General features: G+C 43.3%; 14 pseudogenes; all 14 read left to right on the plus strand.

Moving 5' to 3' along the window:
- Nucleotides 1-1,359: 1,359 nt before the first annotated feature.
- On the plus strand, nucleotides 1,360-1,623 carry LOC130289538 (U2 spliceosomal RNA; annotated as a pseudogene).
- Nucleotides 1,624-3,079: 1,456 nt separating this feature from the next.
- Nucleotides 3,080-3,343, plus strand: LOC130289500 (U2 spliceosomal RNA; annotated as a pseudogene).
- Nucleotides 3,344-4,812: 1,469 nt separating this feature from the next.
- Nucleotides 4,813-5,076, plus strand: LOC130289708 (U2 spliceosomal RNA; annotated as a pseudogene).
- Nucleotides 5,077-6,550: 1,474 nt separating this feature from the next.
- Nucleotides 6,551-6,814, plus strand: LOC130287402 (U2 spliceosomal RNA; annotated as a pseudogene).
- Nucleotides 6,815-8,260: 1,446 nt separating this feature from the next.
- Nucleotides 8,261-8,524, plus strand: LOC130286096 (U2 spliceosomal RNA; annotated as a pseudogene).
- A 1,478-nt stretch (nucleotides 8,525-10,002) lies between these two features.
- Nucleotides 10,003-10,266, plus strand: LOC130287403 (U2 spliceosomal RNA; annotated as a pseudogene).
- A 1,481-nt stretch (nucleotides 10,267-11,747) lies between these two features.
- On the plus strand, nucleotides 11,748-12,011 carry LOC130287404 (U2 spliceosomal RNA; annotated as a pseudogene).
- A 1,482-nt stretch (nucleotides 12,012-13,493) lies between these two features.
- LOC130287406 (U2 spliceosomal RNA) lies at nucleotides 13,494-13,757 on the plus strand (annotated as a pseudogene).
- A 1,480-nt stretch (nucleotides 13,758-15,237) lies between these two features.
- LOC130287407 (U2 spliceosomal RNA) lies at nucleotides 15,238-15,501 on the plus strand (annotated as a pseudogene).
- A 1,476-nt stretch (nucleotides 15,502-16,977) lies between these two features.
- On the plus strand, nucleotides 16,978-17,242 carry LOC130288129 (U2 spliceosomal RNA; annotated as a pseudogene).
- A 1,469-nt stretch (nucleotides 17,243-18,711) lies between these two features.
- Nucleotides 18,712-18,977, plus strand: LOC130288350 (U2 spliceosomal RNA; annotated as a pseudogene).
- Nucleotides 18,978-20,443: 1,466 nt separating this feature from the next.
- Nucleotides 20,444-20,707, plus strand: LOC130289896 (U2 spliceosomal RNA; annotated as a pseudogene).
- A 1,488-nt stretch (nucleotides 20,708-22,195) lies between these two features.
- On the plus strand, nucleotides 22,196-22,460 carry LOC130288716 (U2 spliceosomal RNA; annotated as a pseudogene).
- A 1,469-nt stretch (nucleotides 22,461-23,929) lies between these two features.
- On the plus strand, nucleotides 23,930-24,194 carry LOC130288130 (U2 spliceosomal RNA; annotated as a pseudogene).
- Nucleotides 24,195-25,396: the final 1,202 nt, after the last annotated feature.

Here is a 25,396-nt window from a genome sequence, read left to right on the forward strand (position 1 = left end):
TCATTTAGCGTTTTAATGACCATGTTTGCACACTGATTGGTGTAAAAAAAATAAAATAAAACTAAATAATAATAATCTAGCACACCTGTGCAGGTTTGACATGACATGACAGGTAGCTGTCTTGTGGGTGGTGCTGAATCCTGTTAAATGACATGAGGGTCTCATGCCTATACACAAGGGTGTGTCATTGCTGTTGCTTGACCATGCATTGGTTTCTGTGGTCAGTGAATGATAAAAACAAAATTTACCATCCATTGATGGATGGGAAATCCGCCATGAGGCATTTGTTTTTAGAAACTGCTGCTCACAACCAATGTTGCAATGGAGTGTCTCCATCTGCTGGTGGTATTGGAAAGGCATTAGTGCTATGACAGGGTCTGAAGAAGAAGAAGAAGAAGACGGAAAAAAATATATATAAAAAGAAAAAGAGAGAGAGAGAGAGAGACTGACTTAGTGAGCGAGTGAGTGAGAGAGTGAGAGTGAGTGAGAGTGAATGAGTGAGTGAGTGAGTGATTGAGTGAGTGAGTGAGTGAGTGAGAACAAATGAGTTAAAGCAAGTGAGTGAGAGAGATCGAATGAATGAAAGTCTGAATGACAGAAAGAAAAAAGGATGAAGAAAGAAGCATGAAGAAAAAAAAATGTATATGGAGTTGCTGACATGAGTGCAATCTACAAAGCCGTTGAGGCTGATCCTCATGGGAGGATTATTGCACCAGGACCCTTAGCACTTTTAAAATGCCATTCAATGCCACGGGCTAGATGTAAACTGCAGATGACCATGTTGTGGTAGTTACCATGGATACCCAAGTGATGTGTGAGCTAACACATAGGCCCAACAGATTCCAAGAAGGCCAGAATCACCAGCGGCACCACCATCGATTGTCAGGTCACCCGGATTCAGCAAATACCAGAGTCCAAAATGATGCAGGTTTATACTGTTAATTTTCAGTTTATCGTTACAGTTGGTGTTATTCCATGTCGGAAGGGACGCAGCTACAGCCAGTGGGGTAACTAGAGACAGGCAGGCAGCTATGTGCAACAAAGGTAGGCGTGTTGTTTTCATATGCAGATCTGAAATATTGTCTTATATGCAAGAGGAGGAGTGATGGGGGTTCAGGCAAAAGCCAGGCTATGGATTGCATTGCTAAATGCTCCATCAGAGTGCAATGGTCGCCTGTCCTTTTTTTAAGTGATGATGTGGGTTTAGCCTGTGCTGTATGTATGTATGTATGGGTGGCTGACTGCCACCCACCCAGAGAGTGTATGGGAGTCTGGTTGGCTGCCAGCCTTCCTTCCATTCCTATGAGTAATGTGAGTGCTCATGAAGGGGACATGGTTGGGTCCACCCCTTTCCCGGTTATCCCCTCTAGGCCTTTTGGCTTAGATCAAGTGTAAAAAAAGAAAGGATCTTGCGACAGATCGCATCCTGAGGCACGTTTTTTTTTGTGTGAATATTTGCACTTGGGTGACTTGTGAGCACATACTGATACATACGTTCCCTATCTGGGGACCATAAATTAAATGGATTTTTGAGAAAGGGAGCTGATTTGGAAGCTTGCTTCTGTCCCCCTATGCATTGACCCGATGTGGCAGTATCTTCGGGTAGTGAACAGTGCACCACCCCATTCCAGTGTTAAACAAGAAAGATTCTCATTTAATCCTCCGTGGGTGAGAATTTGAGTTTGAGAATTGGAGACCAAAATGATGAGTTGCACTGACTGGTTTATGAACGTCTATTCATTTAGCGTTTTAATGACCATGTTTGCACACTGATTGGTGTAAAAAAATAAAATAAAACTAAATAATAATAATCTAGCACACCTGTGCAGGTTTGACATGACATGACAGGTAGCTGTCTTGTGGGTGGTGCTGAATCCTGTTAAATGACATGAGGGTCTCATGCCTATACACAAGGGTGTGTCATTGCTGTTGCTTGACCATGCATTGGTTTCTGTGGTCAGTGAATGATAAAAACAAAATTTACCATCCATTGATGGATGGGAAATCCGCCATGAGGCATTTGTTTTTAGAAACTGCTGCTCACAACCAATGTTGCAATGGAGTGTCTCCATCTGCTGGTGGTATTGGAAAGGCATTAGTGCTATGACAGGGTCTGAAGAAGAAGAAGAAGAAGAAGAAGACGGAAAAAAATATATATAAAAAGAAAAAGAGAGAGAGAGAGAGAGACTGACTTAGTGAGCGAGTGAGTGAGAGAGTGAGAGAGAGTGAGTGAGTGAGTGAGTGAGTGAGTGAGTGAGAACAAATGAGTTAAAGCAAGTGAGTGAGAGAGATCGAATGAATGAAAGTCTGAATGACAGAAAGAAAAAAGGATGAAGAAAGAAGCATGAAGAAAAAAAAATGTATATGGAGTTGCTGACATGAGTGCAATCTACAAAGCCGTTGAGGCTGATCCTCATGGGAGGATTATTGCACCAGGACCCTTAGCACTTTTAAAATGCCATTCAATGCCACGGGCTAGATGTAAACTGCAGATGACCATGTTGTGGTAGTTACCATGGATACCCAAGTGATGTGTGAGCTAACACATAGGCCCAACAGATTCCAAGAAGGCCAGAATCACCAGCGGCACCACCATCGATTGTCAGGTCACCCGGATTCAGCAAATACCAGAGTCCAAAATGATGCAGGTTTATACTGTTAATTTTCAGTTTATCGTTACAGTTGGTGTTATTCCATGTCGGAAGGGACGCAGCTACAGCCAGTGGGGTAACTAGAGACAGGCAGGCAGCTATGTGCAACAAAGGTAGGCGTGTTGTTTTCATATGCAGATCTGAAATATTGTCTTATATGCAAGAGGAGGAGTGATGGGGGTTCAGGCAAAAGCCAGGCTATGGATTGCATTGCTAAATGCTCCATCAGAGTGCAATGGTCGCCTGTCCTTTTTTTAAGTGATGATGTGGGTTTAGCCTGTGCTGTATGTATGTATGTATGGGTGGCTGACTGCCACCCACCCAGAGAGTGTATGGGAGTCTGGTTGGCTGCCAGCCTTCCTTCCATTCCTATGAGTAATGTGAGTGCTCATGAAGGGGACATGGTTGGGTCCACCCCTTTCCCGGTTATCCCCTCTAGGCCTTTTGGCTTAGATCAAGTGTAAAAAAAGAAAGGATCTTGCGACAGATCGCATCCTGAGGCACGTTTTTTTTTGTGTGAATACTTGCACTTGGGTGACTTGTGAGCACATACTGATACATACGTTCCCTATCTGGGGACCATAAATTAAATGGATTTTTGAGAAAGGGAGCTGATTTGGAAGCTTGCTTCTGTCGCCCTATGCATTGACCCGATGTGGCAGTATCTTTGGGTAGTGAACAGTGCACCACCCCATTCCAGTGTTAAACAAGAAAGATTCTCATTTAATCCTCCGTGGGTGAGAATTTGAGTTTGAGAATTGGAGACCAAAATGATGAGTTGCACTGACTGGTTTATGAACGTCTATTCATTTAGCGTTTTAATGACCATGTTTGCACACTGATTGGTGTAAAAAAATAAAATAAAACTAAACAATAATAATCTAGCACACCTGTGCAGGTTTGACATGACATGACAGGTAGCTGTCTTGTGGGTGGTGCTGAATCCTGTTAAATGACATGAGGGTCTCATGCCTATACACAAGGGTGTGTCATTGCTGTTGCTTGACCATGCATTGGTTTCTGTGGTCAGTGAATGATAAAAACAAAATTTACCATCCATTGATGGATGGGAAATCCGCCATGAGGCATTTGTTTTTAGAAACTGCTGCTCACAACCAATGTTGCAATGGAGTGTCTCCATCTGCTGGTGGTATTGGAAAGGCATTAGTGCTATGACAGGGTCTGAAGAAGAAGAAGAAGAAGAAGAAGACGGAAAAAAAATATATATAAAAAGAAAAAGAGAGAGAGAGAGAGACTGACTTAGTGAGCGAGTGAGTGAGAGAGTGAGAGTGAGTGAGAGTGAATGAGTGAGTGAGTGATTGAGTGAGTGAGTGAGTGAGAACAAATGAGTTAAAGCAAGTGAGTGAGAGAGATCGAATGAATGAAAGTCTGAATGACAGAAAGAAAAAAGGATGAAGAAAGAAGCATGAAGAAAAAAAAATGTATATGGAGTTGCTGACATGAGTGCAATCTACAAAGCCGTTGAGGCTGATCCTCATGGGAGGATTATTGCACCAGGACCCTTAGCACTTTTAAAATGCCATTCAATGCCACGGGCTAGATGTAAACTGCAGATGACCATGTTGTGGTAGTTACCATGGATACCCAAGTGATGTGTGAGCTAACACATAGGCCCAACAGATTCCAAGAAGGCCAGAATCACCAGCGGCACCACCATCGATTGTCAGGTCACCCGGATTCAGCAAATACCAGAGTCCAAAATGATGCAGGTTTATACTGTTAATTTTCAGTTTATCGTTACAGTTGGTGTTATTCCATGTCGGAAGGGACGCAGCTACAGCCAGTGGGGTAACTAGAGACAGGCAGGCAGCTATGTGCAACAAAGGTAGGTGTGTTGTTTTCATATGCAGATCTGAAATATTGTCTTATATGCAAGAGGAGGAGTGATGGGGGTTCAGGCAAAAGCCAGGCTATGGATTGCATTGCTAAATGCTCCATCAGAGTGCAATGGTCGCCTGTCCTTTTTTTAAGTGATGATGTGGGTTTAGCCTGTGCTGTATGTATGTATGTATGGGTGGCTGACTGCCACCCACCCAGAGAATGTATGGGAGTCTGGTTGGCTGCCAGCCTTCCTTCCATTCCTATGAGTAATGTGAGTGCTCATGAAGGGGACATGGTTGGGTCCACCCCTTTCCCGGTTATCCCCTCCAGGCCTTTTGGCTTAGATCAAGTGTAAAAAAAGAAAGGATCTTGCGACAGATCGCATCCTGAGGCACGTTTTTTTTGGTGTGAATACTTGCACTTGGGTGACTTGTGAGCACATACTGATACATACGTTCCCTATCTGGGGACCATAAATTAAATGGATTTTTGAGAAAGGGAGCTGATTTGGAAGCTTGCTTCTGTCGCCCTATGCATTGACCCGATGTGGCAGTATCTTCGGGTAGTGAACAGTGCACCACCCCATTCCAGTGTTAAACAAGAAAGATTCTCATTTAATCCTCCGTGGGTGAGAATTTGAGTTTGAGAATTGGAGACCAAAATGATGAGTTGCACTGACTGGTTTATGAACGTCTATTCATTTAGCGTTTTAATGACCATGTTTGCACACTGATTGGTGTAAAAAAATAAAATAAAACTAAATAATAATAATCTAGCACACCTGTGCAGGTTTGACATGACATGACAGGTAGCTGTCTTGTGGGTGGTGCTGAATCCTGTTAAATGACATGAGGGTCTCATGCCTATACACAAGGGTGTGTCATTGCTGTTGCTTGACCATGCATTGGTTTCTGTGGTCAGTGAATGATAAAAACAAAATTTACCATCCATTGATGGATGGGAAATCCGCCATGAGGCATTTGTTTTTAGAAACTGCTGCTCACAACCAATGTTGCAATGGAGTGTCTCCATCTGCTGGTGGTATTGGAAAGGCATTAGTGCTATGACAGGGTCTGAAGAAGAAGAAGAAGAAGACAGAAAAAAATATATATAAAAAGAAAAAGAGAGAGAGAGAGAGACTGACTTAGTGAGCGAGTGAGTGAGTGAGAGAGTGAGAGTGAGTGAGAGTGAATGAGTGAGTGAGTGATTGAGTGAGTGAGTGAGTGAGTGAGTGAGAACAAATGAGTTAAAGCAAGTGAGTGAGAGAGATCGAATGAATGAAAGTCTGAATGACAGAAAGAAAAAAGGATGAAGAAAGAAGCATGAAGAAAAAAAAATGTATATGGAGTTGCTGACATGAGTGCAATCTACAAAGCCGTTGAGGCTGATCCTCATGGGAGGATTATTGCACCAGGACCCTTAGCACTTTTAAAATGCCATTCAATGCCACGGGCTAGATGTAAACTGCAGATGACCATGTTGTGGTAGTTACCATGGATACCCAAGTGATGTGTGAGCTAACACATAGGCCCAACAGATTCCAAGAAGGCCAGAATCACCAGCGGCACCACCATCGATTGTCAGGTCACCCGGATTCAGCAAATACCAGAGTCCAAAATGATGCAGGTTTATACTGTTAATTTTCAGTTTATCGTTACAGTTGGTGTTATTCCATGTCGGAAGGGACGCAGCTACAGCCAGTGGGGTAACTAGAGACAGGCAGGCAGCTATGTGCAACAAAGGTAGGCGTGTTGTTTTCATATGCAGATCTGAAATATTGTCTTATATGCAAGAGGAGGAGTGATGGGGGTTCAGGCAAAAGCCAGGCTATGGATTGCATTGCTAAATGCTCCATCAGAGTGCAATGGTCGCCTGTCCTTTTTTTAAGTGATGATGTGGGTTTAGCCTGTGCTGTATGTATGTATGTATGGGTGGCTGACTGCCACCCACCCAGAGAGTGTATGGGAGTCTGGTTGGCTGCCAGCCTTCCTTCCATTCCTATGAGTAATGTGAGTGCTCATGAAGGGGACATGGTTGGGTCCACCCCTTTCCCGGTTATCCCCTCTAGGCCTTTTGGCTTAGATCAAGTGTAAAAAAAGAAAGGATCTTGCGACAGATCGCATCCTGAGGCACGTTTTTTTTTGTGTGAATACTTGCACTTGGGTGACTTGTGAGCACATACTGATACATACGTTCCCTATCTGGGGACCATAAATTAAATGGATTTTTGAGAAAGGGAGCTGATTTGGAAGCTTGCTTCTGTCGCCCTATGCATTGACCCGATGTGGCAGTATCTTCGGGTAGTGAACAGTGCACCACCCCATTCCAGTGTTAAACAAGAAAGATTCTCATTTAATCCTCCGTGGGTGAGAATTTGAGTTTGAGAATTGGAGACCAAAATGATGAGTTGCACTGACTGGTTTATGAACGTCTATTCATTTAGCGTTTTAATGACCATGTTTGCACACTGATTGGTGTAAAAAAATAAAATAAAACTAAATAATAATAATCTAGCACACCTGTGCAGGTTTGACATGACATGACAGGTAGCTGTCTTGTGGGTGGTGCTGAATCCTGTTAAATGACATGAGGGTCTCATGCCTATACACAAGGGTGTGTCATTGCTGTTGCTTGACCATGCATTGGTTTCTGTGGTCAGTGAATGATAAAAACAAAATTTACCATCCATTGATGGATGGGAAATCCGCCATGAGGCATTTGTTTTTAGAAACTGCTGCTCACAACCAATGTTGCAATGGAGTGTCTCCATCTGCTGGTGGTATTGGAAAGGCATTAGTGCTATGACAGGGTCTGAAGAAGAAGAAGAAGAAGACGGAAAAAAATATATATAAAAAGAAAAAGAGAGAGAGAGAGAGAGACTGACTTAGTGAGCGAGTGAGTGAGAGAGTGAGTGAGTGAGTGATTGAGTAAGTGAGTGAGTGAGTGAGAACAAATGAGTTAAAGCAAGTGAGTGAGAGAGATCGGATGAATGAAAGTCTGAATGACAGAAAGAAAAAAGGATGAAGAAAGAAGCATGAAGAAAAAAAAATGTATATGGAGTTGCTGACATGAGTGCAATCTACAAAGCCGTTGAGGCTGATCCTCATGGGAGGATTATTGCACCAGGACCCTTAGCACTTTTAAAATGCCATTCAATGCCACGGGCTAGATGTAAACTGCAGATGACCATGTTGTGGTAGTTACCATGGATACCCAAGTGATGTGTGAGCTAACACAGGCCCAACAGATTCCAAGAAGGCCAGAATCACCAGCGGCACCACCATCGATTGTCAGGTCACCCGGATTCAGCAAATACCAGAGTCCAAAATGATGCAGGTTTATACTGTTAATTTTCAGTTTATCGTTACAGTTGGTGTTATTCCATGTCGGAAGGGACGCAGCTACAGCCAGTGGGGTAACTAGAGACAGGCAGGCAGCTATGTGCAACAAAGGTAGGCGTGTTGTTTTCATATTCAGATCTGAAATATTGTCTTATATGCAAGAGGAGGAGTGATGGGGGTTCAGGCAAAAGCCAGGCTATGGATTGCATTGCTAAATGCTCCATCAGAGTGCAATGGTCGCCTGTCCTTTTTTTAAGTGATGATGTGGGTTTAGCCTGTGCTGTATGTATGTATGTATGGGTGGCTGACTGCCACCCACCCAGAGAGTGTATGGGAGTCTGGTTGGCTGCCAGCCTTCCTTCCATTCCTATGAGTAATGTGAGTGCTCATGAAGGGGACATGGTTGGGTCCACCCCTTTCCCGGTTATCCCCTCTAGGCCTTTTGGCTTAGATCAAGTGTAAAAAAAGAAATGATCTTGCGACAGATCGCATCCTGAGGCACGTTTTTTTTTGTGTGAATACTTGCACTTGGGTGACTTGTGAGCACATACTGATACATACGTTCCCTATCTGGGGACCATAAATTAAATGGATTTTTGAGAAAGGGAGCTGATTTGGAAGCTTGCTTCTGTCGCCCTATGCATTGACCCGATGTGGCAGTATCTTCGGGTAGTGAACAGTGCACCACCCCATTCCAGTGTTAAACAAGAAAGATTCTCATTTAATCCTCCGTGGGTGAGAATTTGAGTTTGAGAATTGGAGACCAAAATGATGAGTTGCACTGACTGGTTTATGAACGTCTATTCATTTAGCGTTTTAATGACCATGTTTGCACACTGATTGGTGTAAAAAAATAAAATAAAACTAAATAATAATAATCTAGCACACCTGTGCAGGTTTGACATGACATGACAGGTAGCTGCCTTGTGGGTGGTGCTGAATCCTGTTAAATGACATGAGGGTCTCATGCCTATACACAAGGGTGTGTCATTGCTGTTGCTTGACCATGCATTGGTTTCTGTGGTCAGTGAATGATAAAAACAAAATTTACCATCCATTGATGGATGGGAAATCCGCCATGAGGCATTTGTTTTTAGAAACTGCTGCTCACAACCAATGTTGCAATGGAGTGTCTCCATCTGCTGGTGGTATTGGAAAGGCATTAGTGCTATGACAGGGTCTGAAGAAGAAGAAGAAGAAGAAGAAGAAGAAGACGGAAAAAAATATATATAAAAAGAAAAAGAGAGAGAGAGAGAGAGAGACTGACTTAGTGAGCGAGTGAGTGAGAGAGTGAGAGTGAGTGAGAGTGAATGAGTGAGTGAGTGATTGAGTGAGTGAGTGAGTGAGAACAAATGAGTTAAAGCAAGTGAGTGAGAGAGATCGAATGAATGAAAGTCTGAATGACAGAAAGAAAAAAGGATGAAGAAAGAAGCATGAAGAAAAAAAAATGTATATGGAGTTGCTGACATGAGTGCAATCTACAAAGCCGTTGAGGCTGATCCTCATGGGAGGATTATTGCACCAGGACCCTTAGCACTTTTAAAATGCCATTCAATGCCACGGGCTAGATGTGAACTGCAGATGACCATGTTGTGGTAGTTACCATGGATACCCAAGTGATGTGTGAGCTAACACATAGGCCCAACAGATTCCAAGAAGGCCAGAATCACCAGCGGCACCACCATCGATTGTCAGGTCACCCGGATTCAGCAAATACCAGAGTCCAAAATGATGCAGGTTTATACTGTTAATTTTCAGTTTATCGTTACAGTTGGTGTTATTCCATGTCGGAAGGGACGCAGCTACAGCCAGTGGGGTAACTAGAGACAGGCAGGCAGCTATGTGCAACAAAGGTAGGCGTGTTGTTTTCATATGCAGATCTGAAATATTGTCTTATATGCAAGAGGAGGAGTGATGGGGGTTCAGGCAAAAGCCAGGCTATGGATTGCATTGCTAAATGCTCCATCAGAGTGCAATGGTCGCCTGTCCTTTTTTTAAGTGATGATGTGGGTTTAGCCTGTGCTGTATGTATGTATGTATGGGTGGCTGACTGCCACCCACCCAGAGAGTGTATGGGAGTCTGGTTGGCTGCCAGCCTTCCTTCCATTCCTATGAGTAATGTGAGTGCTCATGAAGGGGACATGGTTGGGTCCACCCCTTTCCCGGTTATCCCCTCTAGGCCTTTTGGCTTAGATCAAGTGTAAAAAAAGAAAGGATCTTGCGACAGATCGCATCCTGAGGCACGTTTTTTTTTGTGTGAATACTTGCACTTGGGTGACTTGTGAGCACATACTGATACATACGTTCCCTATCTGGGGACCATAAATTAAATGGATTTTTGAGAAAGGGAGCTGATTTGGAAGCTTGCTTCTGTCGCCCTATGCATTGACCCGATGTGGCAGTATCTTCGGGTAGTGAACAGTGCACCACCCCATTCCAGTGTTAAACAAGAAAGATTCTCATTTAATCCTCCGTGGGTGAGAATTTGAGTTTGAGAATTGGAGACCAAAATGATGAGTTGCACTGACTGGTTTATGAACGTCTATTCATTTAGCGTTTTAATGACCATGTTTGCACACTGATTGGTGTAAAAAAATAAAATAAAACTAAATAATAATAATCTAGCACACCTGTGCAGGTTTGACATGACATGACAGGTAGCTGCCTTGTGGGTGGTGCTGAATCCTGTTAAATGACATGAGGGTCTCATGCCTATACACAAGGGTGTGTCATTGCTGTTGCTTGACCATGCATTGGTTTCTGTGGTCAGTGAATGATAAAAACAAAATTTACCATCCATTGATGGATGGGAAATCCGCCATGAGGCATTTGTTTTTAGAAACTGCTGCTCACAACCAATGTTGCAATGGAGTGTCTCCATCTGCTGGTGGTATTGGAAAGGCATTAGTGCTATGACAGGGTCTGAAGAAGAAGAAGAAGAAGAAGAAGAAGAAGAAGACGGAAAAAAATATATATAAAAAGAAAAAGAGAGAGAGAGAGAGAGAGACTGACTTAGTGAGCGAGTGAGTGAGAGAGTGAGAGTGAGTGAGAGTGAATGAGTGAGTGAGTGATTGAGTGAGTGAGTGAGTGAGAACAAATGAGTTAAAGCAAGTGAGTGAGAGAGATCGAATGAATGAAAGTCTGAATGACAGAAAGAAAAAAGGATGAAGAAAGAAGCATGAAGAAAAAAAAATGTATATGGAGTTGCTGACATGAGTGCAATCTACAAAGCCGTTGAGGCTGATCCTCATGGGAGGATTATTGCACCAGGACCCTTAGCACTTTTAAAATGCCATTCAATGCCACGGGCTAGATGTGAACTGCAGATGACCATGTTGTGGTAGTTACCATGGATACCCAAGTGATGTGTGAGCTAACACATAGGCCCAACAGATTCCAAGAAGGCCAGAATCACCAGCGGCACCACCATCGATTGTCAGGTCACCCGGATTCAGCAAATACCAGAGTCCAAAATGATGCAGGTTTATACTGTTAATTTTCAGTTTATCGTTACAGTTGGTGTTATTCCATGTCGGAAGGGACGCAGCTACAGCCAGTGGGGTAACTAGAGACAGGCAGGCAGCTATGTGCAACAAAGGTAGGCGTGTTGTTTTCATATGCAGATCTGAAATATTGTCTTATATGCAAGAGGAGGAGTGATGGGGGTTCAGGCAAAAGCCAGGCTATGGATTGCATTGCTAAATGCTCCATCAGAGTGCAATGGTCGCCTGTCCTTTTTTTAAGTGATGATGTGGGTTTAGCCTGTGCTGTATGTATGTATGTATGGGTGGCTGACTGCCACCCACCCAGAGAGTGTATGGGAGTCTGGTTGGCTGCCAGCCTTCCTTCCATTCCTATGAGTAATGTGAGTGCTCATGAAGGGGACATGGTTGGGTCCACCCCTTTCCCGGTTATCCCCTCTAGGCCTTTTGGCTTAGATCAAGTGTAAAAAAAGAAAGGATCTTGCGACAGATCGCATCCTGAGGCACGTTTTTTTTTGTGTGAATACTTGCACTTGGGTGACTTGTGAGCACATACTGATACATACGTTCCCTATCTGGGGACCATAAATTAAATGGATTTTTGAGAAAGGGAGCTGATTTGGAAGCTTGCTTCTGTCGCCCTATGCATTGACCCGATGTGGCAGTATCTTCGGGTAGTGAACAGTGCACCACCCCATTCCAGTGTTAAACAAGAAAGATTCTCATTTAATCCTCCGTGGGTGAGAATTTGAGTTTGAGAATTGGAGACCAAAATGATGAGTTGCACTGACTGGTTTATGAACGTCTATTCATTTAGCGTTTTAATGACCATGTTTGCACACTGATTGGTGTAAAAAAATAAAATAAAACTAAATAATAATAATCTAGCACACCTGTGCAGGTTTGACATGACATGACAGGTAGCTGCCTTGTGGGTGGTGCTGAATCCTGTTAAATGACATGAGGGTCTCATGCCTATACACAAGGGTGTGTCATTGCTGTTGCTTGACCATGCATTGGTTTCTGTGGTCAGTGAATGATAAAAACAAAATTTACCATCCATTGATGGATGGGAAATCCGCCATGAGGCATTTGTTTTTAGAAACTGCTGCTCACAACCAATGTTGCAATGGAGTGTCTCCATCTGCTGGTGGTATTGGAAAGGCATTAGTGCTATGACAGGGTCTGAAGAAGAAGAAGAAGAAGAAGAAGACGGAAAAAAATATATATAAAAAGAAAAAGAGAGAGAGAGAGAGAGACTGACTTAGTGAGCGAGTGAGTGAGAGAGTGAGAGTGAGTGAGAGTGAATGAGTGAGTGAGTGATTGAGTGAGTGAGTGAGTGAGTGAGTGAGTGAGAACAAATGAGTTAAAGCAAGTGAGTGAGAGAGATCGAATGAATGAAAGTCTGAATGACAGAAAGAAAAAAGGATGAAGAAAGAAGCATGAAGAAAAAAAAATGTATATGGAGTTGCTGACATGAGTGCAATCTACAAAGCCGTTGAGGCTGATCCTCATGGGAGGATTATTGCACCAGGACCCTTAGCACTTTTAAAATGCCATTCAATGCCACGGGCTAGATGTGAACTGCAGATGACCATGTTGTGGTAGTTACCATGGATACCCAAGTGATGTGTGAGCTAACACATAGGCCCAACAGATTCCAAGAAGGCCAGAATCACCAGCGGCACCACCATCGATTGTCAGGTCACCCGGATTCAGCAAATACCAGAGTCCAAAATGATGCAGGTTTATACTGTTAATTTTCAGTTTATCGTTACAGTTGGTGTTATTCCATGTCGGAAGGGACGCAGCTACAGCCAGTGGGGTAACTAGAGACAGGCAGGCAGCTATGTGCAACAAAGGTAGGCGTGTTGTTTTCATATGCAGATCTGAAATATTGTCTTATATGCAAGAGGAGGAGTGATGGGGGTTCAGGCAAAAGCCAGGCTATGGATTGCATTGCTAAATGCTCCATCAGAGTGCAATGGTCGCCTGTCCTTTTTTTAAGTGATGATGTGGGTTTAGCCTGTGCTGTATGTATGTATGTATGGGTGGCTGACTGCCACCCACCCAGAGAGTGTATGGGAGTCTGGTTGGCTGCCAGCCTTCCTTCCATTCCTATGAGTAATGTGAGTGCTCATGAAGGGGACATGGTTGGGTCCACCCCTTTCCCGGTTATCCCCTCTAGGCCTTTTGGCTTAGATCAAGTGTAAAAAAAGAAAGGATCTTGCGACAGATCGCATCCTGAGGCACGTTTTTTTTTGTGTGAATACTTGCACTTGGGTGACTTGTGAGCACATACTGATACATACGTTCCCTATCTGGGGACCATAAATTAAATGGATTTTTGAGAAAGGGAGCTGATTTGGAAGCTTGCTTCTGTCGCCCTATGCATTGACCCGATGTGGCAGTATCTTCGGGTAGTGAACAGTGCACCACCCCATTCCAGTGTTAAACAAGAAAGATTCTCATTTAATCCTCCGTGGGTGAGAATTTGAGTTTGAGAATTGGAGACCAAAATGATGAGTTGCACTGACTGGTTTATGAACGTCTATTCATTTAGCGTTTTAATGACCATGTTTGCACACTGATTGGTGTAAAAAAATAAAATAAAACTAAATAATAATAATCTAGCACACCTGTGCAGGTTTGACATGACATGACAGGTAGCTGTCTTGTGGGTGGTGCTGAATCCTGTTAAATGACATGAGGGTCTCATGCCTATACACAAGGGTGTGTCATTGCTGTTGCTTGACCATGCATTGGTTTCTGTGGTCAGTGAATGATAAAAACAAAATTTACCATCCATTGATGGATGGGAAATCCGCCATGAGGCATTTGTTTTTAGAAACTGCTGCTCACAACCAATGTTGCAATGGAGTGTCTCCATCTGCTGGTGGTATTGGAAAGGCATTAGTGCTATGACAGGGTCTGAAGAAGAAGAAGAAGAAGAAGAAGACGGAAAAAAATATATATAAAAAGAAAAAGAGAGAGAGAGAGAGAGAGACTGACTTAGTGAGCGAGTGAGTGAGAGAGTGAGAGTGAGTGAGAGTGAATGAGTGAGTGAGTGATTGAGTGAGTGAGTGAGTGAGTGAGTGAGAACAAATGAGTTAAAGCAAGTGAGTGAGAGAGATCGAATGAATGAAAGTCTGAATGACAGAAAGAAAAAAGGATGAAGAAAGAAGCATGAAGAAAAAAAAATGTATATGGAGTTGCTGACATGAGTGCAATCTACAAAGCCGTTGAGGCTGATCCTCATGGGAGGATTATTGCACCAGGACCCTTAGCACTTTTAAAATGCCATTCAATGCCACGGGCTAGATGTAAACTGCAGATGACCATGTTGTGGTAGTTACCATGGATACCCAAGTGATGTGTGAGCTAACACATAGGCCCAACAGATTCCAAGAAGGCCAGAATCACCAGCGGCACCACCATCGATTGTCAGGTCACCCGGATTCAGCAAATACCAGAGTCCAAAATGATGCAGGTTTATACTGTTAATTTTCAGTTTATCGTTACAGTTGGTGTTATTCCATGTCGGAAGGGACGCAGCTACAGCCAGTGGGGTAACTAGAGACAGGCAGGCAGCTATGTGCAACAAAGGTAGGCGTGTTGTTTTCATATGCAGATCTGAAATATTGTCTTATATGCAAGAGGAGGAGTGATGGGGGTTCAGGCAAAAGCCAGGCTATGGATTGCATTGCTAAATGCTCCATCAGAGTGCAATGGTCGCCTGTCCTTTTTTTAAGTGATGATGTGGGTTTAGCCTGTGCTGTATGTATGTATGTATGGGTGGCTGACTGCCACCCACCCAGAGAGTGTATGGGAGTCTGGTTGGCTGCCAGCCTTCCTTCCATTCCTATGAGTAATGTGAGTGCTCATGAAGGGGACATGGTTGGGTCCACCCCTTTCCCGGTTATCCCCTCTAGGCCTTTTGGCTTAGATCAAGTGTAAAAAAAGAAAGGATCTTGCGACAGATCGCATCCTGAGGCACGTTTTTTTTTGTGTGAATACTTGCACTTGGGTGACTTGTGAGCACATACTGATACATACGTTCCCTATCTGGGGACCATAAATTAAATGGATTTTTGAGAAAGGGAGCTGATTTGGAAGCTTGCTTCTGTCGCCCTATGCATTGACCCGATGTGGCAGTATCTTCGGGTAGTGAACAGTGCACCACCCCATTCCAGTGTTAAACAAGAAAGATTCTCATTTAATCCTCCGTGGGTGAGAATTTGAGTTTGAGAATTGGAGACCAAAATGATGAGTTGCACTGACTGGTTTATGAACGTCTATTCATTTAGCGTTTTAATGACCATGTTTGCACATTGATTGGTGTAAAAAAATAAAATAAAACTAAATAATAATAATCTAGCACACCTGTGCAGGTTTGACATGACATGACAGGTAGCTGTCTTGTGGGTGGTGCTGAATCCTGTTAAATGACATGAGGGTCTCATGCCTATACACAAGGGTGTGTCATTGCTGTTGCTTGACCATGCATTGGTTTCTGTGGTCAGTGAATGATAAAAACTAAATTTACCATCTATTGATGGATGGGAAATCCGCCATGAGGCATTTGTTTTTAGAAACTGCTGCTCACAACCAATGTTGCAATGGAGTGTCTCCATCTGCTGGTGGTATTGGAAAGGCATTAGTGCTATGACAGGGTCTGAAGAAGAAGAAGAAGAAGACGGAAAAAAATATATATAAAAAGAAAAAGAGAGAGAGAGAGAGAGACTGACTTAGTGAGCGAGTGAGTGAGAGAGTGAGAGTGAGTGAGAGTGAATGAGTGAGTGAGTGATTGAGTGAGTGAGTGAGTGAGTGAGTGAGTGAGAACAAATGAGTTAAAGCAAGTGAGTGAGAGAGATCGAATGAATGAAAGTCTGAATGACAGAAAGAAAAAAGGATGAAGAAAGAAGCATGAAGAAAAAAAAATGTATATGGAGTTGCTGACATGAGTGCAATCTACAAAGCCGTTGAGGCTGATCCTCATGGGAGGATTATTGCACCAGGACCCTTAGCACTTTTAAAATGCCATTCAATGCCACGGGCTAGATGTAAACTGCAGATGACCATGTTGTGGTAGTTACCATGGATACCCAAGTGATGTGTGAGCTAACACATAGGCCCAACAGATTCCAAGAAGGCCAGAATCACCAGCGGCACCACCATCGATTGTCAGGTCACCCGGATTCAGCAAATACCAGAGTCCAAAATGATGCAGGTTTATACTGTTAATTTTCAGTTTATCGTTACAGTTGGTGTTATTCCATGTCGGAAGGGACGCAGCTACAGCCAGTGGGGTAACTAGAGACAGGCAGGCAGCTATGTGCAACAAAGGTAGGCGTGTTGTTTTCATATGCAGATCTGAAATATTGTCTTATATGCAAGAGGAGGAGTGATGGGGGTTCAGGCAAAAGCCAGGCTATGGATTGCATTGCTAAATGCTCCATCAGAGTGCAATGGTCGCCTGTCCTTTTTTTAAGTGATGATGTGGGTTTAGCCTGTGCTGTATGTATGTATGTATGGGTGGCTGACTGCCACCCACCCAGAGAGTGTATGGGAGTCTGGTTGGCTGCCAGCCTTCCTTCCATTCCTATGAGTAATGTGAGTGCTCATGAAGGGGACATGGTTGGGTCCACCCCTTTCCCGGTTATCCCCTCTAGGCCTTTTGGCTTAGATCAAGTGTAAAAAAAGAAAGGATCTTGCGACAGATCGCATCCTGAGGCACGTTTTTTTTTTGTGTGAATACTTGCACTTGGGTGACTTGTGAGCACATACTGATACATACGTTCCCTATCTGGGGACCATAAATTAAATGGATTTTTGAGAAAGGGAGCTGATTTGGAAGCTTGCTTCTGTCGCCCTATGCATTGACCCGATGTGGCAGTATCTTCGGGTAGTGAACAGTGCACCACCCCATTCCAGTGTTAAACAAGAAAGATTCTCATTTAATCCTCCGTGGGTGAGAATTTGAGTTTGAGAATTGGAGACCAAAATGATGAGTTGCACTGACTGGTTTATGAACGTCTATTCATTTAGCGTTTTAATGACCATGTTTGCACACTGATTGGTGTAAAAAAATAAAATAAAACTAAATAATAATAATCTAGCACACCTGTGCAGGTTTGACATGACATGACAGGTAGCTGTCTTGTGGGTGGTGCTGAATCCTGTTAAATGACATGAGGGTCTCATGCCTATACACAAGGGTGTGTCATTGCTGTTGCTTGACCATGCATTGGTTTCTGTGGTCAGTGAATGATAAAAACTAAATTTACCATCTATTGATGGATGGGAAATCCGCCATGAGGCATTTGTTTTTAGAAACTGCTGCTCACAACCAATGTTGCAATGGAGTGTCTCCATCTGCTGGTGGTATTGGAAAGGCATTAGTGCTATGACAGGGTCTGAAGAAGAAGAAGAAGAAGACGGAAAAAAATATATATAAAAAGAAAGAGAGAGAGAGAGAGAGAGACTGACTTAGTGAGCGAGTGAGTGAGAGAGTGAGAGTGAGTGAGAGTGAATGAGTGAGTGAGTGATTGAGTGAGTGAGTGAGTGAGTGAGAACAAATGAGTTAAAGCAAGTGAGTGAGAGAGATCGAATGAATGAAAGTCTGAATGACAGAAAGGAAAAAGGATGAAAAAAGAAGCATGAAGAAAAAAAAAATGTATATGGAGTTGCTGACATGAGTGCAATCTACAAAGCCGTTGAGGCTGATCCTCATGGGAGGATTATTGCACCAGGACCCTTAGCACTTTTAAAATGCCATTCAATGCCACGGGCTAGATGTAAACTGCAGATGACCATGTTGTGGTAGTTACCATGGATACCCAAGTGATGTGTGAGCTAACACATAGGCCCAACAGATTCCAAGAAGGCCAGAATCACCAGCGGCACCACCATCGATTGTCAGGTCACCCGGATTCAGCAAATACCAGAGTCCAAAATGATGCAGGTTTATACTGTTAATTTTCAGTTTATCGTTACAGTTGGTGTTATTCCATGTCGGAAGGGACGCAGCTACAGCCAGTGGGGTAACTAGAGACAGGCAGGCAGCTATGTGCAACAAAGGTAGGCGTGTTGTTTTCATATGCAGATCTGAAATATTGTCTTATATGCAAGAGGAGGAGTGATGGGGGTTCAGGCAAAAGCCAGGCTATGGATTGCATTGCTAAATGCTCCATCAGAGTGCAATGGTCGCCTGTCCTTTTTTTAAGTGATGATGTGGGTTTAGCCTGTGCTGTATGTATGTATGTATGGGTGGCTGACTGCCACCCACCCAGAGAGTGTATGGGAGTCTGGTTGGCTGCCAGCCTTCCTTCCATTCCTATGAGTAATGTGAGTGCTCATGAAGGGGACATGGTTGGGTCCACCCCTTTCCCGGTTATCCCCTCTAGGCCTTTTGGCTTAGATCAAGTGTAAAAAAAGAAAGGATCTTGCGACAGATCGCATCCTGAGGCACGTTTTTTTTTTTGTGTGAATACTTGCACTTGGGTGACTTGTGAGCACATACTGATACATACGTTCCCTATCTGGGGACCATAAATTAAATGGATTTTTGAGAAAGGGAGCTGATTTGGAAGCTTGCTTCTGTCGCCCTATGCATTGACCCGATGTGGCAGTATCTTCGGGTAGTGAACAGTGCACCACCCCATTCCAGTGTTAAACAAGAAAGATTCTCATTTAATCCTCCGTGGGTGAGAATTTGAGTTTGAGAATTGGAGACCAAAATGATGAGTTGCACTGACTGGTTTATGAACGTCTATTCATTTAGCGTTTTAATGACCATGTTTGCACACTGATTGGTGTAAAAAAATAAAATAAAACTAAATAATAATAATCTAGCACACCTGTGCAGGTTTGACATGACATGACAGGTAGCTGTCTTGTGGGTGGTGCTGAATCCTGTTAAATGACATGAGGGTCTCATGCCTATACACAAGGGTGTGTCATTGCTGTTGCTTGACCATGCATTGGTTTCTGTGGTCAGTGAATGATAAAAACAAAATTTACCATCCATTGATGGATGGGAAATCCGCCATGAGGCATTTGTTTTTAGAAACTGCTGCTCACAACCAATGTTGCAATGGAGTGTCTCCATCTGCTGGTGGTATTGGAAAGGCATTAGTGCTATGACAGGGTCTGAAGAAGAAGAAGAAGAAGAAGACGGAAAAAAATATATATAAAAAGAAAAAAGAGAGAGAGAGAGAGACTGACTTAGTGAGCGAGTGAGTGAGAGAGTGAGAGTGAGTGAGAGTGAATGAGTGAGTGAGTGATTGAGTGAGTGAGTGAGTGAGAACAAATGAGTTAAAGCAAGTGAGTGAGAGAGATCGAATGAATGAAAGTCTGAATGACAGAAAGAAAAAAGGATGAAGAAAGAAGCATGAAGAAAAAAAAATGTATATGGAGTTGCTGACATGAGTGCAATCTACAAAGCCGTTGAGGCTGATCCTCATGGGAGGATTATTGCACCAGGACCCTTAGCACTTTTAAAATGCCATTCAATGCCACGGGCTAGATGTAAACTGCAGATGACCATGTTGTGGTAGTTACCATGGAAACCCAAGTGATGTGTGAGCTAATACATAGGCCCAACAGATTCCAAGAAGGCCAGAATCACCAGCGGCACCACCATCGATTGTCAGGTCACCCGGATTCAGCAAATACCAGAGTCCAAAATGATGCAGGTTTATACTGTTAATTTTCAGTTTATCGTTACAGTTGGTGTTATTCCATGTCGGAAGGGACGCAGCTACAGCCAGTGGGGTAACTAGAGACAGGCAGGCAGCTATGTGCAACAAAGGTAGGCGTGTTGTTTTCATATGCAGATCTGAAATATTGTCTTATATGCAAGAGGAGGAGTGATGGGGGTTCAGGCAAAAGCCAGGCTATGGATTGCATTGCTAAATGCTCCATCAGAGTGCAATGGTCGCCTGTCCTTTTTTTAAGTGATGATGTGGGTTTAGCCTGTGCTGTATGTATGTATGTATGGGTGGCTGACTGCCACCCACCCAGAGAGTGTATGGGAGTCTGGTTGGCTGCCAGCCTTCCTTCCATTCCTATGAGTAATGTGAGTGCTCATGAAGGGGACATGGTTGGGTCCACCCCTTTCCCGGTTATCCCCTCTAGGCCTTTTGACTTAGATCAAGTGTAAAAAAAGAAAGGATCTTGCGACAGATCGCATCCTGAGGCACGTTTTTTTTTGTGTGAATACTTGCACTTGGGTGACTTGTGAGCACATACTGATACATACGTTCCCTATCTGGGGACCATAAATTAAATGGATTTTTGAGAAAGGGAGCTGATTTGGAAGCTTGCTTCTGTCGCCCTATGCATTGACCCGATGTGGCAGTATCTTCGGGTAGTGAACAGTGCACCACCCCATTCCAGTGTTAAACAAGAAAGATTCTCATTTAATCTTCCGTGGGTGAGAATTTGAGTTTGAGAATTGGAGACCAAAATGATGAGTTGCACTGACTGGTTTATGAACGTCTATTCATTTAGCGTTTTAATGACCATGTTTGCACACTGATTGGTGTAAAAAAATAAAATAAAACTAAATAATAATAATCTAGCACACCTGTGCAGGTTTGACATGACATGACAGGTAGCTGTCTTGTGGGTGGTGCTGAATCCTGTTAAATGACATGAGGGTCTCATGCCTATACACAAGGGTGTGTCATTGCTGTTGCTTGACCATGCATTGGTTTCTGTGGTCAGTGAATGATAAAAACAAAATTTACCATCCATTGATGGATGGGAAATCCGCCATGAGGCATTTGTTTTTAGAAACTGCTGCTCACAACCAATGTTGCAATGGAGTGTTTCCATCTGCTGGTGGTATTGGAAAGGCATTAGTGCTATGACAGGGTCTGAAGAATAAGAAGAAGAAGAAGAAGAAGAAGACGGAAAAAAATATATATAAAAAGAAAAAGAGAGAGAGAGAGAGAGACTGACTTAGTGAGCGAGTGAGTGAGAGAGTGAGAGTGAGTGAGAGTGAATGAGTGAGTGAGTGAGTGATTGAGTGAGTGAGTGAGTGAGTGAGTGAGAACAAATGAGTTAAAGCAAGTGAGTGAGAGAGATCGAATGAATGAAAGTCTGAATGACAGAAAGAAAAAAGGATGAAGAAAGAAGCATGAAGAAAAAAAAATGTATATGGAGTTGCTGACATGAGTGCAATCTACAAAGCCGTTGAGGCTGATCCTCATGGGAGGATTATTGCACCAGGACCCTTAGCACTTTTAAAATGCCATTCAATGCCACGGGCTAGATGTAAACTGCAGATGACCATGTTGTGGTAGTTACCATGGATACCCAAGTGATGTGTGAGCTAACACATAGGCCCAACAGATTCCAAGAAGGCCAGAATCACCAGCGGCACCACCATCGATTGTCAGGTCACCCGGATTCAGCAAATACCAGAGTCCAAAATGATGCAGGTTTATACTGTTAATTTTCAGTTTATCGTTACAGTTGGTGTTATTCCATGTCGGAAGGGACGCAGCTACAGCCAGTGGGGTAACTAGAGACAGGCAGGCAGCTATGTGCAACAAAGGTAGGCGTGTTGTTTTCATATGCAGATCTGAAATATTGTCTTATATGCAAGAGGAGGAGTGATGGGGGTTCAGGCAAAAGCCAGGCTATGGATTGCATTGCTAAATGCTCCATCAGAGTGCAATGGTCGCCTGTCCTTTTTTTAAGTGATGATGTGGGTTTAGCCTGTGCTGTATGTATGTATGTATGGGTGGCTGACTGCCACCCACCCAGAGAGTGTATGGGAGTCTGGTTGGCTGCCAGCCTTCCTTCCATTCCTATGAGTAATGTGAGTGCTCATGAAGGGGACATGGTTGGGTCCACCCCTTTCCCGGTTATCCCCTCTAGGCCTTTTGGCTTAGATCAAGTGTAAAAAAAGAAAGGATCTTGCGACAGATCGCATCCTGAGGCACGTTTTTTTTTTGTGTGAATACTTGCACTTGGGTGACTTGTGAGCACATACTGATACATAAGTTCCCTATCTGGGGACCATAAATTAAATGGATTTTTGAGAAAGGGAGCTGATTTGGAAGCTTGCTTCTGTCGCCCTATGCATTGACCCGATGTGGCAGTATCTTCGGGTAGTGAACAGTGCACCACCCCATTCCAGTGTTAAACAAGAAAGATTCTCATTTAATCCTCCGTGGGTGAGAATTTGAGTTTGAGAATTGGAGACCAAAATGATGAGTTGCACTGACTGGTTTATGAATGTCTATTCATTTAGCGTTTTAATGACCATGTTTGCACACTGATTGGTGTAAAAAAATAAAATAAAACTAAATAATAATAATCTAGCACACCTGTGCAGGTTTGACATGACATGACAGGTAGCTGTCTTGTGGGTGGTGCTGAATCCTGTTAAATGACATGAGGGTCTCATGCCTATACACAAGGGTGTGTCATTGCTGTTGCTTGACCATGCATTGGTTTCTGTGGTCAGTGAATGATAAAAACAAAATTTACCATCCATTGATGGATGGGAAATCCGCCATGAGGCATTTGTTTTTAGAAACTGCTGCTCACAACCAATGTTGCAATGGAGTGTCTCCATCTGCTGGTGGTATTGGAAAGGCATTAGTGCTATGACAGGGTCTGAAGAAGAAGAAGAAGAAGAAGACGGAAAAAAATATATATAAAAAGAAAAAGAGAGAGAGAGAGAGACTGACTTAGTGAGCGAGTGAGTGAGAGAGTGAGAGTGAGTGAGAGTGAATGAGTGAGTGATTGAGTGAGTGAGTGAGTGAGTGAGTGAGAACAAATGAGTTAAAGCAAGTGAGTGAGAGAGATCGAATGAATGAAAGTCTGAATGACAGAAAGAAAAAAGGATGAAGAAAGAAGCATGAAGAAAAAAAAATGTATATGGAGTTGCTGACATGAGTGCAATCTACAAAGCCGTTGAGGCTGATCCTCATGGGAGGATTATTGCACCAGGACCCTTAGCACTTTTAAAATGCCATTCAATGCCACGGGCTAGATGTAAACTGCAGATGACCATGTTGTGGTAGTTACCATGGATACCCAAGTGATGTGTGAGCTAACACATAGGCCCAACAGATTCCAAGAAGGCCAGAATCACCAGCGGCACCACCATCGATTGTCAGCTCACCCGGATTCAGCAAATACCAGAGTCCAAAATGATGCAGGTTTATACTGTTAATTTTCAGTTTATCGTTACAGTTGGTGTTATTCCATGTCGGAAGGGACGCAGCTACAGCCAGTGGGGTAACTAGAGACAGGCAGGCAGCTATGTGCAACAAAGGTAGGCGTGTTGTTTTCAAATGCAGATCTGAAATATTGTCTTATATGCAAGAGGAGGAGTGATGGGGGTTCAGGCAAAAGCCAGGCTATGGATTGCATTGCTAAATGCTCCATCAGAGTGCAATGGTCGCCTGTCCTTTTTTTAAGTGATGATGTGGGTTTAGCCTGTGCTGTATGTATGTATGTATGGGTGGCTGACTGCCACCCACCCAGAGAGTGTATGGGAGTCTGGTTGGCTGCCAGCCTTCCTTCCATTCCTATGAGTAATGTGAGTGCTCATGAAGGGGACATGGTTGGGTCCACCCCTTTCCCGGTTATCCCCTCTAGGCCTTTTGGCTTAGATCAAGTGTAAAAAAAGAAAGGATCTTGCGACAGATCGCATCCTGAGGCACGTTTTTTTTTTGTGTGAATACTTGCACTTGGGTGACTTGTGAGCACATACTGATACATACGTTCCCTATCTGGGGACCATAAATTAAATGGATTTTTGAGAAAGGGAGCTGATTTGGAAGCTTGCTTCTGTCGCCCTATGCATTGACCCGATGTGGCAGTATCTTCGGGTAGTGAACAGTGCACCACCCCATTCCAGTGTTAAACAAGAAAGATTCTCATTTAATCCTCCGTGGGTGAGAATTTGAGTTTGAGAATTGGAGACCAAAATGATGAGTTGCACTGACTGGTTTATGAACGTCTATTCATTTAGCGTTTTAATGACCATGTTTGCACACTGATTGGTGTAAAAAAATAAAATAAAACTAAATAATAATAATCTAGCACACCTGTGCAGGTTTGACATGACATGACAGGTAGCTGTCTTGTGGGTGGTGCTGAATCCTGTTAAATGACATGAGGGTCTCATGCCTATACACAAGGGTGTGTCATTGCTGTTGCTTGACCATGCATTGGTTTCTGTGGTCAGTGAATGATAAAAACAAAATTTACCATCCATTGATGGATGGGAAATCCGCCATGAGGCATTTGTTTTTAGAAACTGCTGCTCACAACCAATGTTGCAATGGAGTGTCTCCATCTGCTGGTGGTATTGGAAAGGCATTAGTGCTATGACAGGGTCTGAAGAAGAAGAAGAAGAAGACGGAAAAAAATATATATAAAAAGAAAAAGAGAGAGAGAGAGAGAGACTGACTTAGTGAGCGAGTGAGTGAGAGAGTGAGAGTGAGTGAGAGTGAGTGAGTGATTGAGTGAGTGAGTGAGTGAGAACAAATGAGTTAAAGCAAGTAAGTGAGAGAGATCGAATGAATGAAAGTCTGAATGACAGAAAGAAAAAAGGATGAAGAAAGAAGCATGAAGAAAAAAAAATGTATATGGAGTTGCTGACATGAGTGCAATCTACAAAGCCGTTGAGGCTGATCCTCATGGGAGGATTATTGCACCAGGACCCTTAGCACTTTTAAAATGCCATTCAATGCCACGGGCTAGATGTAAACTGCAGATGACCATGTTGTGGTAGTTACCATGGATACCCAAGTGATGTGTGAGCTAACACATAGGCCCAACAGATTCCAAGAAGGCCAGAATCACCAGCGGCACCACCATCGATTGTCAGGTCACCCGGATTCAGCAAATACCAGAGACCAAAATGATGCAGGTTTATACTGTTAATTTTCAGTTTATCGTTACAGTTGGTGTTATTCCATGTCGGAAGGGACGCAGCTACAGCCAGTGGGGTAACTAGAGACAGGCAGGCAGCTATGTGCAACAAAGGTAGGCGTGTTGTTTTCATATGCAGATCTGAAATATTGTCTTATATGCAAGAGGAGGAGTG

Source organism: Hyla sarda, chromosome 8 (assembly GCF_029499605.1).
Source record: "Hyla sarda isolate aHylSar1 chromosome 8, aHylSar1.hap1, whole genome shotgun sequence".
Classification (NCBI taxonomy): Eukaryota; Metazoa; Chordata; class Amphibia; order Anura; family Hylidae; genus Hyla; species Hyla sarda.